Source organism: Stenella coeruleoalba, assembly GCF_951394435.1.
Source record: "Stenella coeruleoalba genome assembly, contig: scaffold_319, whole genome shotgun sequence".
In the NCBI taxonomy this organism is placed as follows: domain Eukaryota; kingdom Metazoa; phylum Chordata; class Mammalia; order Artiodactyla; family Delphinidae; genus Stenella; species Stenella coeruleoalba.
Window position 1 is genome coordinate 79483 of NW_027646345.1, and position 17495 is coordinate 96977.

Consider the following 17495-nt stretch of genomic DNA (forward strand, 5'->3'; position numbering starts at 1 on the left):
TCCTTCAGCTAAAACATGCATGTGGAACCCAGAGTATGATCAACCATGTGAACGGGAGACGTGTTCAAATATGTCTCAGTTTTCCTACCCTGGTACTCGGGTGCAACATTCCAGATGCTTTACTAACACTCTCTCGACTTGGAGAGTCAGTCCCTTTAAACTCCTGTTTGGCCCAGTTTGCAATTTCTGCGGAAGATGAACAGGAATAGCGAGAACCAATGAGAGGCTAGCTGGAGGTGTCTGGACGGGCAAATTTAACTCTCATTTCCCACCAGGAAGAGGAATTAACCAAAGGCTCAGCATGCCGGGCCGGAACCAGATTAGGGCCTGAAGCCATCCTGCGGTGTTGCGGCCAGGTCACAAGAAAGCGAGTTGAAGAAAGGAGCTCAGGGGCACTGTAATTCACAAACCTGCAGAGTTATAAATGACAGCTATCGTCCAAAAATAGACTGAAGTAAGGCTGCCAAGAGGACTTGAAAGCGGGGCAGAATTGCAGGAAACCGATTTCAGGAGGTAGACTGGAATTGTATTGAAAGCATAGGAAAAGAGGCAGAACGTCCACAATGATGCACTTGGCCAAAAAGGGCGTATGCGTTTTTTCCTGAATATATTCAGGAAAAAACGCATACGCCCTTTTTGGCCAACCAAGCAAGCTTGCAAAGGAAATCTGCACTACAATGAAGTCTCACTTCCCCCCGGTCAAAAGGGCCATCTGAAAAAAGTGTAAAATCCAGAAAGGCAGGACAGGCCATGGAGAACTGGGAGCCTTGTTATGCTGATGGGCGGGATGTAAATTGCCAACAGACACTTGGGAGAAGTGTATGGTGTTTCCTGAAACATCTAAAAAACAAAGCAACAGAGCCTAGGGCACTTCCACTTATGGTCCTATAGCTTAGGGAAATTAAAATCAAAAAGACACAGCCACCCCAAAGTTTGGAAAGGCTCTGTTTACAAGAACCTCGTTTACAGTACAAGTTCAACATCGCAGAAAGTGAAAAATGGATAAAGAAGTTGTGGTAATCACTTACAAAGCAATATCACTCAGCAATGAAATCTATGTCATCAGGCCCTTAGCAGCACAATGAGTGGATTCAGGTATGATGATTCTAACTGAAATGAGTCACACAGAAAAAGAAACATCATAAGATATCAGTAATACACGGAATGGAAACTTGGCTACACAGGAACTGAATTACAGAACAGAACAGGGTCTCAAATTTAGAAAACCAACTTATGCTTGCTTAAGGGTAAAGGTGAGTTGGGGTGCTGCATAAAACCAGAGATTGAAATGAGCACAGATAAAGTTCCTTAAGCCAAATATGGAATAGACAAGAGCTACTCCTTGCTCAAAGAAATGGACTCAACACCGCATATTAAACGCCTAAGAATGTACCTGACTAGTAAGTATCTTAAAACCTATGGATTGCTATGTCTCCGAAAGAGAATCAAGCATGTGTACAGGGGCATAAACGCAGCAGTGATAGGATTGGAGAGGTTCGGTGAGCAAATGAAGACCCTTTGAAGTCATATTGCATGGTACCCATTCCACGGGTTTCACCTACCCAGGTTTAAGGTATTCTTCCTTCAGCTAAAACATGCATGTGGAACCTAGAGTATGATCAACCATGTGATCGGGAGACGTGTTCAAATATTTCTCAGTTTTCGTGCCCTGGTACTCGGGTGCAACATTCCAGACGCTTTACTAACACTCTCCCGACTTGGAGAGTCAGCGCCTTTAACCTCCTGTTTGGCCCAGTTTGCAATTTCTGCGGAAGATGAACAGGAATAGCGAGAACCAATGAGAGACTAGCTGGAGGTGTCTGAACGGGCAAATTTAACTCTCATTTCCCACCAGGAAGAGGAATTAACCAAAGGCTCAGCGTGCCGTGCCGGAACAAGATTAGGGCCTGAAGCCATCCTGCGGTGTTGCGGCCAGGTCACAAGAAAGCGAGTTGAAGAAAGGAGCTCAGGGGCACTGTAATTCACAAACCTGCAGAGTTATAAATGACAGCTATCGTCCAAAAATAGACTGAAGTAAGGCTGCCAAGAGGACTTGAAAGCGGGGCAGAATTGCAGGAAACCGATTTCAGGAGGTAGACTGGAATTGCATTGAAAGCATAGGAAAAGAGGCAGAACGTCCACAATGATGCACTTGGCCAAAAAGGGCATATGCGTTTTTTCCTGAATATATTCAGGAAAAAACGCATACGCCCTTTTTGGCCAACCAAGCAAACTTGCAAAGGAAATCTGCACTACAATGAAGTCTCACTTCCCCCCGGTCAAAAGGGCCATCTGAAAAAAGTGTAAAATCCAGAAAGGCAGGACAGGCCATGGAGAACTGGGAGCCTTGTTATGCTGATGGGTGGGATGTAAATTGCCAACAGACACTCGGGAGAAGTGTATGGTGTTTCCTGAAACACCTAAAAAACAAAGCAACAGAGCCTAGGGCACTTCCACTTATGGTCCTATAGCTTAGGGAAATTAAAATCAAAAAGACACAGCCACCCCAAAGTTTGGGACGCCTCTGTTTACAAGAACCTCTTTTACCGTACAAGTTCAATATCACAGAAAGTGAAAAATGGATAAAGAACTTGTGGTACTTACGTACAATGCAGTATCACTCAGCAATGAAATCTATGTCATCAGGCCCGTAGCAGCATAATGAGTGGATTCAGGTACGATGATTCTAACTGAAATAAGTCACACAGAAAAAGAAACATCATAAGATATCACTAATACACGGAATGGAAACTTGGCTACACAGGAACTGAATTACAGAACAGAACAGGGTCTCAAATTTAGAAAACCAACTTATGCTTGCTTAAGGGTAAAGGTGAGTTGCGGTTCTGCATAAAACCAGAGATCGAAATGAGCACAGATAAAGTTCCTTAAGCCAAATATGGAATAGACAAGAGCTACTCCTTGCTCAACGAAATGGACTCAACACCGCATATTAAACGCCTAAGAATGTACCTGACTAGTAAGTATCTTAAAACCTATAGATTGCTATGTCTCCGAAAGAGAATTAAGCATGTGTACAGGGGCATAAACGCAGCAGTGATAGGATTGGAGAGGTTCGGTGAGCAAATGAAGACCCTTTGAAGTCCTATTGCATGGTACCCATTCCACGGGTTTCAACTACCCAGGTTTTAGGTATTCTTCCTTCAGCTAAAACATGCATGTGGAACCCAGAGTATGATCAACCATGTGATCGGGAGACGTGTTCAAATATGTCTCAGTTTTCCTCCCCTGGTACTCGGGTGCAACATTCCAGATGCTTTACTAACACTCTCCCCAGTTGGAGAGTCAGCGCCTTTAACCTCCTGTTTGGCCCAGTTTGCAATTTCTGCGGAAGATGGACAGGAATAGCGAGAACCAATGAGAGGCTAGCTGGAGGTGTCTGGACGGGCAAATTTAACTCTCATTTCCCACCAGGAAGAGGAAATAACCAAAGGCTCAGCGTGCCGTACCGGAACCAGATGAGGGCCTGAAGCCATCCTGCGGTGTTGCGGCCAGCGCAAAAGAAAGCGAGTTGAAGAAAGGAGCTCAGGGGCACTGTAATTCACAAACCTGCAGAGTTATAAATGACAGCTATCGTCCAAAAATAGACTGAAGTAAGGCTGCCAAGAGGACTTGAAAGCGGGGCAGAATTGCAGGAAACCGATTTCAGGAGGTAGACTGGAATTGCATTGAAAGCATAGGAAAAGAGGCAGAACGTCCACAATGATGCACTTGGCCAAAAAGGGCGTATGCGTTTTTTCCTGAATATATTCAGGAAAAAACGCATACGCCCTTTTTGGCCAACCAAGCAAGCTTGCAAAGGAAATCTGCACTACAATGAAGTCTCACTTCCCCCCGGTCAAAAGGGCCATCTGAAAAAAGTGTAAAATCCAGAAAGGCAGGACAGGCCATGGAGAACTGGGAGCCTTGTTATGCTGATGGGCGGGATGTAAATTGCCAACAACCACTCCGGAGAAGTGTATGGTGTTTCCTGAAACATCTAAAAAACAAAGCAACAGAACCTAGGGCACTTCCACTTATGGTCCTATAGCTTAGGGAAATTAAAATCAAAAAGACACAGCCACCCCAATGTTTGGGACGCCTCTGTTTACAAGAACCTCGTTTACAGTACAAGTTCAACATCGCAGAAAGTGAAAAATGGATAAAGAAGTTGTGGTATTTACTTACAAAGCAATATCACTCAGCAATGAAATCTGTGTCATCAGGCCCTTAGCAGCACAATGAGTGGATTCAGGTATGATGATTCTAAGTGAAATAAGTCACACAGAAAAAGAAACATCATAAGATATCAGTAATACACGGAATGTAAACTTGGCTACACAGGAACTGAATTACAGAACAGAACAGGGTCTCAAATTTAGAAAACCAACTTATGCTTGCTTAAGGGGAAAGGTGAGTTGGGGTGCTGCATAAAACCAGAGATTGAAATGAGCACAGATAAAGTTCCTTAAGCCAAATATGGAATAGACAAGAGCTACTCCTTGCTCAACGAAATGGACTCAACACCCCATATTAAACGCCTAAGAATGTACCTGACTAGTAAGTATCTTAAAACCTATGGATTGCTATGTCTCCGAAAGAGAATCAAGCATGTGTACAGGGGCATAAACGCAGCAGTGATAGGATTGGAGAGGTTCGGTGAGCAAATTAAGACCCTTTGAAGTCATATTGCATGGTACCCATTACACGGGTCTTAACTCTCCAGGTTTAAGGTATTCTTCCTTCAGCTAAAACATGCATGTGGAACCCAAGTATGATCAACCATGTGAACGGGAGACGTGTTCAAATATGTCTCAGTTTTCGTACCCTGGTACTCGGGTGCAACATTCCAGACGCTTTACTAACACTCTCCCCACTTGGAGAGTCAGCGCCTTTAACCTCCTGTTTGGCCCAGTTTGCAATTTCTTGGAAGATGAACAGGAATAGCGAGAACCAATGAGAGACTAGGTGGAGGTGTCTGGATGGGCAAATTTAACTCTCATTTCCCACCAGGAAGAGGAATTAACCAAAGGCTCAGCGTGCCATGCCAGAACCAGATTAGGGCCTGAAGACATCCTGCGGTGTTGCGGCCAGGTCACAAGAAAGCGAGTTGAAGAAAGGAGCTCAGGGGCACTGTAATTCACAAACCTGCAGAGTTATAAATGACAGCTATCGTCCAAAAATAGACTGAAGTAAGGCTGCCAAGAGGACTTGAAAGCGGGGCAGAATTGCAGGAAACCGATTTCAGGAGGTAGACTGGAATTGTATTGAAAGCATAGGAAAAGAGGCAGAACGTCCACAATGATGCACTTGGCCAAAAAGGGCGTATGCGTTTTTTCCTGAATATATTCAGGAAAAAACGCATACGCCCTTTTTGGCCAACCAAGCAAGCTTGCAAAGGAAATCTGCACTACAATGAAGTCTCACTTCCCCCCGGTCAAAAGGGCCATCTGAAAAAAGTGTAAAATCCAGAAAGGCAGGACAGGCCATGGAGAACTGGGAGCCTTGTTATGCTGATGGGCGGGATGTAAATTGCCAACAGACACTTGGGAGAAGTGTATGGTGTTTCCTGAAACATCTAAAAAACAAAGCAACAGAGCCTAGGGCACTTCCACTTATGGTCCTATAGCTTAGGGAAATTAAAATCAAAAAGACACAGCCACCCCAAAGTTTGGAACGGCTCTGTTTACAAGAACCTCGTTTACAGTACAAGTTCAACATCGCAGAAAGTGAAAAATGGATAAAGAAGTTGTGGTAATCACTTACAAAGCAATATCACTCAGCAATGAAATCTATGTCATCAGGCCCTTAGCAGCACAATGAGTGGATTCAGGTATGATGATTCTAACTGAAATGAGTCACACAGAAAAAGAAACATCATAAGATATCAGTAATACACGGAATGGAAACTTGGCTACACAGGAACTGAATTACAGAACAGAACAGGGTCTCAAATTTAGAAAACCAACTTATGCTTGCTTAAGGGTAAAGGTGAGTTGGGGTGCTGCATAAAACCAGAGATTGAAATGAGCACAGATAAAGTTCCTTAAGCCAAATATGGAATAGACAAGAGCTACTCCTTGCTCAAAGAAATGGACTCAACACCGCATATTAAACGCCTAAGAATGTACCTGACTAGTAAGTATCTTAAAACCTATGGATTGCTATGTCTCCGAAAGAGAATCAAGCATGTGTACAGGGGCATAAACGCAGCAGTGATAGGATTGGAGAGGTTCGGTGAGCAAATGAAGACCCTTTGAAGTCATATTGCATGGTACCCATTCCACGGGTTTCACCTACCCAGGTTTAAGGTATTCTTCCTTCAGCTAAAACGTGCATGTGGAACCTAGAGTATGATCAACCATGTGATCGGGAGACGTGTTCAAATATGTCTCAGTTTTCGTACCCTGGTACTCGGGTGCAACATTCCAGACGCTTTACTAACACTCTCCCCAGTTGGAGAGTCAGCGCCTTTAACCTCCTGTTTGGCCCAGTTTGCAATTTCTGCGGAAGATGAACAGGAATAGGGAGAACCAATGAGAGGCTAGCTGGAGGTGTCTGGACGGGCAAATTTAACTCTCATTTCCCAACAGGAAGAGGAATTAACCAAAGGCTCAGCGTGCCGTACCGGAACCAGATTAGGGCCTGAAGCCATCCTGCGGTTTTGCGGCCACCTCAAAAGAAAGCGAGTTGAAGAAAGGAGCTCAGGGGCACTGTAATTCACAAACCTGCAGAGTTATAAATGACAGCTATCGTCCAAAAATAGACTGAAGTAAGGCTGCCAAGAGGACTTGAAAGCGGGGCAGAATTGCAGGAAACCGATTTCAGGAGGTAGACTGGAATTGCATTGAAAGCATAGGAAAAGAGGCAGAACGTCCACAATGATGCACTTTGCCAAAAAGGGCGTATGCGTTTTTTCCTGAATATATTCAGGAAAAAACGCATACGCCCTTTTTGGCCAACCAAGCAAGCTTGCAAAGGAAATCTGCACTACAATGAAGTCTCACTTCCCCCCAGTCAAAAGGGCCATCTGAAAAAAGTGTAAAATCCAGAAAGGCAGGACAGGCCATGGAGAACTGGGAGCCTTGTTATGCTGATGGGCGGGATGTAAATTGCCAACAACCACTCGGGAGAAGTGTATGGTGTTTCCTGAAACATCTAAAAAACAAAGCAACAGAACCTAGGGCACTTCCACTTATGGTCCTATAGCTTAGGGAAATTAAAATCAAAAAGACACAGCCACCCCAAAGTTTGGGACGCCTCTGTTTACAAGAACCTCTTTTACAGTACAAGTTCAACATCGCAGAAAGTGAAAAATGGATAAAGAAGTTGTGGTATTTACTTACAAAGCAATATCACTCAGCAATGAAATCTGTGTCATCAGGCCCTTAGCAGCACAATGAGTGGATTCAGGTATGATGATTCTAAGTGAAATAAGTCACACAGAAAAAGAAACATCATAAGATATCAGTAATACACGGAATGGAAACTTGGCTACACAGGAACTGAATTACAGAACAGAACAGGGTCTCAAATTTAGAAAACCAAGTTATGCTTGCTTAAGGGGAAAGGTGAGTTGGGGTGCTGCATAAAACCAGAGATTGAAATGAGCACAGATAAAGTTCCTTAAGCCAAATATGGAATAGACAAGAGCTACTCCTTGCTCAACGAAATGGACTCAACACCGCATATTAAACGCCTAAGAATGTACCTGACTAGTAAGTATCTTAAAACCTATGGATTGCTATGTCTCCGAAAGAGAATCAAGCATGTGTACAGGGGCATAAATGCAGCAGTGATAGGATTGGAGAGGTTCGGTGAGCAAATGAAGACCCTTTGAAGTCATATTGCACGGTACCCATTCCACGGGTCTCAACTTTCCAGGTTTAAGGTATTCTTCCTTCAGCTAAAACATGCATGTGGAACCCAGAGTATGATCAACCATGTGAACGGGAGACGTGTTCAAATATGTCTCAGTTTTCCTACCCTGGTACTCGGGTGCAACATTCCAGACGCTTTACTAACACTCTCCCGACTTGGAGAGTCAGTCCCTTTAACCTCCTGTTTGGCCCAGTTTGCAATTTCTGCGGAAGATGAACAGGAATAGCGAGAACCAATGAGAGGCTAGCTGGAGGTGTCTGGACGGGCAAATTTAACTCTCATTTCCCACCAGGAAGAGGAATTAACCAAAGGCTCAGCATGCCAGGCCGGAACCAGATTAGGGCCTGAAGCCATCCTGCGGTGTTGCGGCCAGGTCACAAGAAAGCGAGTTGAAGAAAGGAGCTCAGGGGCACTGTAATTCACAAACCTGCAGAGTTATAAATGACAGCTATCGTCCAAAAATAGACTGAAGTAAGGCTGCCAAGAGGACTTGAAAGCGGGGCAGAATTGCAGGAAACCGATTTCAGGAGGTAGACTGGAATTGCATTGAAAGCATAGGAAAAGAGGCAGAACGTCCACAATGATGCACTTGGCCAAAAAGGGCGTATGCGTTTTTTCCTGAATATATTCAGGAAAAAACGCATACGCCCTTTTTGGCCAACCAAGCAAGCTTGCAAAGGAAATCTGCACTACAATGAAGTCTCACTTCCCCCCGGTCAAAAGGGCCATCTGAAAAAAGTGTAAAATCCAGAAAGGCAGGACAGGCCATGGAGAACTGGGAGCCTTGTTATGCTGATGGGCGGGATGTAAATTGCCAAGAACCACTTGGGAGAAGTGTATGGTGTTTCCTGAAACATCTAAAAACTAAGCAACAGAGCCTAGGGCACTTCCGCTTATGGTCCTATAGCTTAGGGAAATTAAAATCAAAAAGACACAGCCACCCCAAAGTTTGGGACGCCTCCGTTTACAAGAACCTCGTTTACCGTACAAGTTCAATATCACAGAAAGTGAAAAATGGATAAAGAACTTGTGGTACTTACGTACAATGCAGTATCACTCAGCAATGAAATCTATGTCATCAGGCCCGTAGCAGCATAATGAGTGGATTCAGGTACGATGATTCTAACTGGAATAAGTCACACAGAAAAAGAAACATCATAAGATATCACTAATACACGGAATGTAAACTTGGCTACACAGGAACTGCATTCCAAAATAGAACAGGGTCCCAAATTTAGAAAACCAACTTATGCTTGCTTAAGGGGAAAGGTGAGTTGGGGTGCTGCATAAAACCAGAGATTGAAATGAGCACAGATAAAGTTCCTTAAGCCAAATATGGAATAGACAAGAGCTACTCCTTGCTCAACGAAATGGACTCAACACCGCATATTAAACGCCTAAGAATGTACCTGACTAGTAAGTATCTTAAAACCTATGGATTGCTATGTCTCCGAAAGAGAATCAAGCATGTGTACAGGGGCATAAACGCAGCAGTGATAGGATTGGAGAGGTTCGGTGAGCAAATGAAGACCCTTTGAAGTCTTATTGCATGGTACCCATTCCACGGGTCTTAACTCTCCAGGTTTAAGGTATTCTTCCTTCAGCTAAAACATGCATGTGGAACCCAGAGTATGATCAACCATGTGATCGGGAGACGTGTTCAAATATGTCTCAGTTTTCGTACCCTGGTACTCGGGTGCAACATTCCAGACGCTTTACTAACACTCTCCCCACTTGGAGAGTCAGCGCCTTTAACCTCCTGTTTGGCACAGTTTGCAATTTCTGCCGAAGATGAACAGGAATAGAGAGAACCAATGAGAGGCTAGCTGGAGGTGTCTGGACGGGCAAATTTAACTCTCATTTCCCACCAGGAAGAGGAAATAACCAAAGGCTTAGCGTGCCGTACCGGAACCAGATTAGGGCCTGAAGCCATCCTGCGGTGTTGCGGCCAGCTCAAAAGAAAGCGAGTTGAAGAAAGGAGCTCAGGGGCACTGTAATTCACAAACCTGCAGAGTTATAAATGACAGCTATCGTCCAAAAATAGACTGAAGTAAGGCTGCCAAGAGGACTTGAAAGCGGGGCAGAATTGCAGGAAACCGATTTCAGGAGGTAGACTGGAATTGCATTGAAAGCATAGGAAAAGAGGCAGAACGTCCACAATGATGCACTTGGCCAAAAAGGGCGTATGCGTTTTTTCCTGAATATATTCAGGAAAAAACGCATACGCCCTTTTTGGCCAACCAAGCAAACTTGCAAAGGAAATCTGCACTACAATGAAGTCTCACTTCCCCCGGTCAAAAGGGCCATCTGAAAAAAGTGTAAAATCCAGAAAGGCAGGACAGGCTATGGAGAACTGGGAGCCTTGTTATGCTGATGGGCGGGATGTAAATTGCCAACAGACACTCAGGAGAAGTGTATGGTGTTTCCTGAAACATCTAAAAAACAAAGCAACAGAGCCTAGGGCACTTCCACTTATGGTCCTATAGCTTAGGGAAATTAAAATCAAAAAGACACAGCCACCCCAAAGTTTGGGACGCCTCTGTTTACAAGAACCTCGTTTACCGTACAAGTTCAATATCACAGAAAGTGAAAAATGGATAAAGAACTTGTGGTACTTACGTACAATGCAGTATCACTCAGCAATGAAATCTATGTCATCAGGCCCTTAGCAGCATAATGAGTGGATTCAGGTACGATGATTCTAACTGAAATAAGTCACACAGAAAAAGAAACATCATAAGATATCACTAATACACGGAATGTAAACTTGGCTACACAGGAACTGCATTCCAAAACAGAACAGGGTCTCAAATTTAGAAAACCAACTTATGCTTGCTTAAGGGGAAAGGTGAGTTGGGGTGCTGCATAAAACCAGAGATTGAAATGAGCACAGATAAAGTTCCTTAAGCCAAATATGGAATAGACAAGAGCTACTCCTTGCTCAACGAAATGGACTCAAAACCCCATATTAAACGCCTAAGAATGTACCTGACTAGTAAGTATCTTAAAACCTATGGATTGCTATGTCTCCAAAAGAGAATCAAGCGTGTGTACAGGGGCATAAACGCAGCAGTGATAGGATTGGAGAGGTTCGGTGAGCAAATGAAGACCCTTTGAAGTCATATTGCATGGTACCCATTACACCGGTCTCAACTACCCAGGTTTAAGGTATTCTTCCTTCAGCTAAAACATGCATGTGGAACCCAGAGTATGATCAACCATGTGAACGGGAGACGTGTTCAAATATGTCTCAGTTTTCCTCCCCTGGTACTCGGGTGCAACATTCCAGACGCTTTACTAACACTCTCCCGACTTGGAGAGTCAGTCCCTTTAACCTCCTGTTTGGCCCAGTTTGCAATTTCTGCGGAAGATGAACAGGAATAGCGAGAACCAATGAGAGGCTAGCTGGAGGTGTCTGGACGGGCAAATTTAACTCTCATTTCCCACCAGGAAGAGGAATTAACCAAAGGCTCAGCATGCCGTGCTGGAACCAGATTAGGGCCTGAAGCCATCCTGCGGTGTTGCGGCCAGCTCACAAGAAAGCCAGTTGAAGAATGGAGCTCAGGGGCACTGTAATTCACAAACCTGCAGAGTTATAAATGACAGCTATCATCCAAAAATAGACTGAAGTAAGGCTGCCAAGAGGACTTGAAAGCGGGGCAGAATTGCAGGAAACCGATTTCAGGAGGTAGACTGGAATTGCATTGAAAGCATAGGAAAAGAGGCAGAACGTCCACAATGATGCACTTGGCCAAGAAGGGCGTATGCGTTTTTTCCTGAATATATTCAGGAAAAAACGCATACGCCCGTTTTGGCCAACCAAGCAAGCTTGCAAAGGAAATCTGCACTACAATGAAGTCTCACTTCCCCCCTGTCAAAAGGGCCATCTGAAAAAAGTGTAAAATCCAGAAAGGCAGGACAGGCCATTGAGAACTGGGAGCCTTGTTATGCTGATGGGCGGGATGTAAATTGCCAACAGACACTTGGGAGAAGTGTATGGTGTTTCCTGAAACATCTAAAAAACAAAGCAACAGAGCCTAGGGCACTTCCACTTATGGTCCTATAGCTTAGGGAAATTAAAATCAAAAAGACACAGCCACACCAAAGTTTGAAACGGCTCTGTTTACAAGAACCTCGTTTACAGTACAAGTTCAACATCGCAGAAAGTGAAAAATGGATAAAGAAGTTGTGGTATTTACTTACAAAGCAATATCACTCAGCAATGAAATCTGTGTCACAAGGCCCTTAGCAGCACAATGAGTGGATTCAGGTATGATGATTCTAACTGAAATAAGTCACACAGAAAAAGAAACATCATAAGATATCAGTAATACACGGAATGTAAACTTGGCTACACAGGAACTGAATTACAGAACAGAACAGGGTCTCAAATTTAGAAAACCAACTTATGCTTGCTTAAGGGGAAAGGTGAGTTGGGGTGCTGCATAAAACCAGAGATTGAAATGAGCACAGATAAATTTCCTTAAGCCAAATATGGAATAGACAAGAGCTACTCCTTGCTCAACGAAATGGACTCAACACCGCATATTAAACGCCAAAGAATGTACCTGACTAGTAAGTATCTTAAAACCTATGGATTGCTATGTCTCCGAAAGAGAATCAAGCATGTGTACAGGGGCATAAACGCAGCAGTGATAGGATTGGAGAGGTTCGGTGAACAAATGAAGACCCTTTGAAGTCATATTGCACGGTACCCATTACACGGGTCTTAACTCTCCAGGTTTAAGGTATTCTTCCTTCAGCTAAAACATGCATGTGGAACCCAAGTATGATCAACCATGTGAACGGGAGACGTGTTCAAATATGTCTCAGTTTTCCTCCCCTGGTACAAGGGTGCAACATTCCAGACGCTTTACTAACACTCTCCCCACTTGGAGAGTCAGCGCCTTTAACCTCCTGTTTGGCCCAGTTTGCAATTTCTGCGGAAGATGAACAGGAATATCGAGAACCAATGAGAGGCTAGCTGGAGGTGTCTGGACGGGCAAATTTAACTCTCATTTCCCACCAGGAAGAGGAATTAACCAAAGGTTCAGCGTGCCGTGCCAGAACCAGATTAGGGCCTGAAGACATCCTGCGGTGTTGCGGCCAGCTCACAAGAAAGCGAGTTAAAGAAAGGAGCTCAGGAGCACTGTAATTCACAAACCTGCAGAGTTATAAATGACAGCTATCGTCCAAAAATAGACTGAAGTAAGGCTGCCAAGAGGACTTGAAAGCGGGGCAGAATTGCAGGAAACCGATTGGCACAATGATGCCATCCTGCGGTGTTGCGGCCAGCTCAAAAGAAAGCGAGTTGAAGAAAGGAGCTCAGGGGCACTGTAATTCACAGACCTGCAGAGTTATAAATGACAGCTATCGTCCAAAAATATACTGAAGTAAGGCTGCCAAGAGGACTTGAAAGCGGAGCAGAATTGCAGGAAACCGATTTCAGGAGGTAGACTGGAATTGCATTGAAAGCATAGGAAAAGAGGCAGAACGTCCACAATGATGCACTTGGCCAAAAAGGACGTATGCGTTTTTTCCTGAATATATTCAGGAAAAAACGCATACGCCCTTTTTGGCCAACCAAGCAAACTTGCAAAGGAAATCTGCACTACAATGAAGTCTCACTTCCCCCCGGTCAAAAGGGCCATCTGAAAAAAGTGTAAAATCCAGAATGGCAGGACAGGCCATGGAGAACTGGGAGCCTTGTTATGCTGATGGGCGGGATGTAAATTGCCAACAGACAATCGGGAGAAGTGTATGGTGTTTCCTGAAACATCTAAAAAACAAAGCAACAGAGCCTAGGGCACTTCCACTTATGGTCCTATAGCTTAGGGAAATTAAAATCAAAAAGACACAGCCACCCCAAAGTTTGGGACGCCTCTGTTTACAAGAACCTCGTTTACCGTACAAGTTCAATATCACAGAAAGTGAAAAATGGATAAAGAACTTGTGGTAGTTACGTACAATGCAGTATCACTCAGCAATGAAATCTATGTCATCAGGCCCGTAGCAGCATAATGAGTGGATTCAGGTACGATGATTCTAACTGAAATAAGTCACACAGAAAAAGAAACATCATAAGATATCAGTAATACACGGAATGTAAACTTGGCTACACAGGAACTGAATTACAGAACAGAACAGGTTCTCAAATTTAGAAAACCAACTTATGCTTGCTTAAGGGGAAAGGTGAGATGGGGTGCTGCATAAAACCAGAGATTGAAATGAGCACAGATAAAGTTCCTTAAGCCAAATATGGAATAGACAAGAGCTACTCCTAGCTCAACGAAATGGACTCAACACCGCATATTAAACGCCTAAGAATGTACCTGACTAGTAAGTATCTTAAAACCTATGGATTGCTATGTCTCCGAAAGAGAATCAAGCATGTGTACAGGGGCATAAAGGCAGCAGTGATAGGATGGAGATGTTCGGTGAGCAAATGAAGACCCTTTGAAGTCATATTGCATGGTACCCATTCCACGGGTTTCAACTACCCAGGTTTTAGGTATTCTTCCTTCAGCTAAAACATGCATGTGGAACCCAGAGTATGATCAACCATGTGATCGGGAGACGTGTTCAAATATGTCTCAGTTTTCGTACCCTGGTACTCGGGTGCAACATTCCAGACGCTTTACTAACACTCTCCCCACTTGGAGAGTCAGCGCCTTTAACCTCCTGTTTGGCACAGTTTGCAATTTCTGCGGAAGATGAACAGGAATAGAGAGAACCAATGAGAGGCTAGCTGGAGGTGTCTGGACGGGCAAATTTAACTCTCATTTCCCACCAGGAAGAGGAAATAACCAAAGGCTCAGCATGCCGTACCGGAACCAGATTAGGGCCTGAAGCCATCCTGCGGTGTTGCGGCCAGCTCAAAGAAAGCGAGTTGAAGAAAGGAGCTCAGGGGCACTGTAATTCACAAACCTGCAGAGTTATAAATGACAGCTATCGTCCAAAAATAGACTGAAGTAAGGCTGCCAAGAGGACTTGAAAGCAGGGCAGAATTGCAGGAAACCGATTTCAGGAGGTAGACTGGAATTGCATTGAAAGCATAGGAAAAGAGGCAGAACGTCCACAATGATGCACTTGGCCAAAAAGGGCGTATGCGTTTTTTCCTGAATATATTCAGGAAAAAACGCATACGCCCTTTTTGGCCAACCAAGCAAGCTTGCAAAGGAAATCTGCACTACAATGAAGTCTCACTTCCCCCCGGTCAAAAGGGCCATCTGAAAAAAATGTAAAATCCAGAAAGGCAGGACAGGCCATGGAGAACTGGGAGCCTTGTTATGCTGATGGGCGGGATGTAAATTGCCAACAGACACTCCGGAGAAGTGTATGGTGTTTCCTGAAACATCTAAAAACAAAGCAACAGAGCCTAGGGCACTTCCGCTTATGGTCCTATAGCTTAGGGAAATTAAAATGAAAAAGACACAGCCACCCCAAAGTTTGGAACGGCTCTGTTTACAAGAACCTCGTTTACAGTACAAGTTCAACATCGCAGAAAGTGAAAAATGGATAAAGAAGTTGTGGTATTTACTTACAAAGCAATATCACTCAGCAATGAAATCTGTGTCATCAGGCCCTTAGCAGCACAATGAGTGGATTCAGGTATGATGATTCTAACTGAAATAAGTCACACAGAAATAGAAACATCATAAGATATCACTAATACACGGAATGTAAACTTGGCTACACAGGAACTGCATTCCAAAACAGAACAGGGTCTCAAATTTAGAAAACCAACTTATGCTTGCTTAAGGGAAAGGTGAGTTGGGGTGCTGCATAAAACCAGAGATTGAAATGAGCACAGATAAAGTTCCTTAAGCCAAATATGGAATAGACAAGAGCTACTCCTTGCTCAACGAAATGGACTCAAAACCCCATATTAAACGCCTAAGAATGTACATGACTAGTAAGTATCTTAAAACCTATGGTTTGCTATGTCTCCAAAAGAGAATCAAGCGTGTGTACAGGGGCATAAACGCAGCAGTAATAGGACTGGAGAGGTTCGGTGAGCAAATGAAGACCCTTTGAAGTCATATTGCATGGTACCCATTCCACGGGTTTCAACTACCCAGGTTTAAGGTATTCTTCCTTCAGCTAAAACATGCATGTGGAACCCAGAGTATGATCAACCATGTGAACGGGAGACGTGTTCAAATATGTCTCAGTTTTCCTCCCCTGGTACTCGGGTGCAACATTCCAGACGCTTTACTAACACTCTCCCCACTTGGAGAGTCAGTCCCTTTAACCTCCTGTTTGGCCCAGTTTGCAATTTCTGCAGAAGATGAACAGGAATAGCGAGAACCAATGAGAGGCTAGCTGGAGGTGTCTGGACGGGCAAATTTAACTCTCATTTCCCACCAGGAAGAGGAATTAACCAAAGGCTCAGCATGCCGGGCCGGAACCAGATTAGGGCCTGAAGCCATCCTGCGGTGTTGCGGCCAGGTCACAAGAAAGCGAGTTGAAGAAAGGAGCTCAGGGGCACTGTAATTCACAAACCTGCAGAGTTATAAATGACAGCTATCGTCCAAAAATACACTGAAGTAAGGCTGCCAAGAGGACTTGAAAGCGGGGCAGAATTGCAGGAAACCGATTTCAGGAGGTAGACTGGAGTTGCATTGAAAGCATAGGAAAAGAGGCAGAACGTCCACAATGATGCACTTGGCCAAAAAGGGCGTATGCGTTTTTTCCTGAATATATTCAGGAAAAAACGCATACGCCCTTTTTGGCAACCAAGCAAGCTTGCAAAGGAAATCTGCACTACAATGAAGTCTCTCTTCCACCCGGTCAAAAGGGCTATCTGAAAAAATTGTAAAATCCAGAAAGGCAGGACAGGCCATGGAGAACTGGGAGCCTTGTTATGCTGATGGGCGGGATGTAAATTGCCAAGAACCACTTGGGAGAATTGTATGGTGTTTCTTGAAACAACTAAAAAACAAAGCAACAGAACCTAGGGCACTTCCACTTATGGTCCTATAGCTTAGGGAAATTAAAATCAAAAAGACACAGCCACCCCAAAGTTTGGAACGGCTCTGTTTACAAGAACCTCGTTTACAGTACAAGTTCAACATCGCAGAAAGTGAAAAATGGATAAAGAAGTTGTGGTATTTACTTACAAAGCAATATCACTCAGCAATGAAATCTATGTCATCAGGCCCTTAGCAGCACAATGAGTGGATTCAGGTATGATGATTCTAACTGAAATAAGTCACACAGAAAAAGAAACATCATAAGATATCAGTAATACACGGAATGTAAACTTGGCTACACAGGAACTGAATTACAGAACAGAACAGGGTCTCAAATTTAGAAAACTAACTTATGCCTGCTTAAGGGGAAAGGTGAGTTGGGGTGCTGCATAAAGCCAGAGATTGAAATGAGCACAGATAGAGTTCCTTAAGCCAAATATGGAATAGACAAGAGCTACTCCTTGCTCAAAGAAATGGACTCAACACCGCATATTAAACGCCTAAGAATGTACCTGACTAGTAAGTATCTTAAAACCTAGGGATTGCTATGTCTCCGAAAGAGAATCAAGCATGTGTACAGGGGCATAAACGCAGCAGTGATAGGATTGGAGAGGTTCGTGAGCAAATGAAGACCCTTTG

The 17495-nt window shown here is 43.9% G+C and overlaps 1 long non-coding RNA gene across 2 annotated transcripts in view; it reads right to left on the bottom strand.

Annotated features, from left to right (window-relative positions):
• Window positions 1–17495, bottom strand: part of LOC307181164 — a 245610-nt gene that overhangs the window by 62642 nt on the left and 165473 nt on the right. Inside the window, exon 3 of one of the 2 annotated variants that reach the window (XR_013826054.1) lies at window positions 12145–12166. The exons of the other annotated variant lie outside the window; for it this stretch is intronic. This is a non-coding gene — a long non-coding RNA (uncharacterized lncRNA). Of the gene's footprint in view, window positions 1–12144; window positions 12167–17495 lie in introns of those variants that run through there. 2 annotated transcript variants of the gene reach the window in all.